Here is a 451-nt window from a genome sequence, read left to right as displayed (position 1 = left end):
GTCAAGTCATCTTTATTTATATAGCGCTTTTAACAATACAGATTGTGTCAAAGCAACTGAACAGCATTAATTAGGAAAATAGTGCGTCAATAATGCAAAATGACAATAGTAAACACTCATTTTTCAGTTAAAGACAGTTCATCATTCAATTCAGTGATGCCATCATCCAGCTCAGTTCAGTTTAAATAGTATCTTTGCAATCATTTGCAATCAAGTCAACGATATCGCTGGAAATGAAGTGTCCCCAACTAAGCAAGCCAGAGGCGACAGCGGCAAGGAACCAAAACTCCATCGGTGACAGAATGGAGAAAAAACCTTGGGAGAAACCAGGCTCAGTCGGGGGGCCAGTTCTCCTCTGACCAGACGAAACCAGCAGTTCAATTCCAGGCTGCAGCAAAGTCACATTGTGCAGAGGACTCATCTGGTTCCTGTGGTCTTGTCCCGGTGGTCG

Source organism: Sinocyclocheilus grahami, unplaced genomic scaffold, assembly GCF_001515645.1.
Source record: "Sinocyclocheilus grahami isolate Dianchi unplaced genomic scaffold, SAMN03320097.WGS_v1.1 scaffold80.1, whole genome shotgun sequence".
In the NCBI taxonomy this organism is placed as follows: domain Eukaryota; kingdom Metazoa; phylum Chordata; class Actinopteri; order Cypriniformes; family Cyprinidae; genus Sinocyclocheilus; species Sinocyclocheilus grahami.
Note: the sequence above shows the minus strand (reverse complement) of the source record.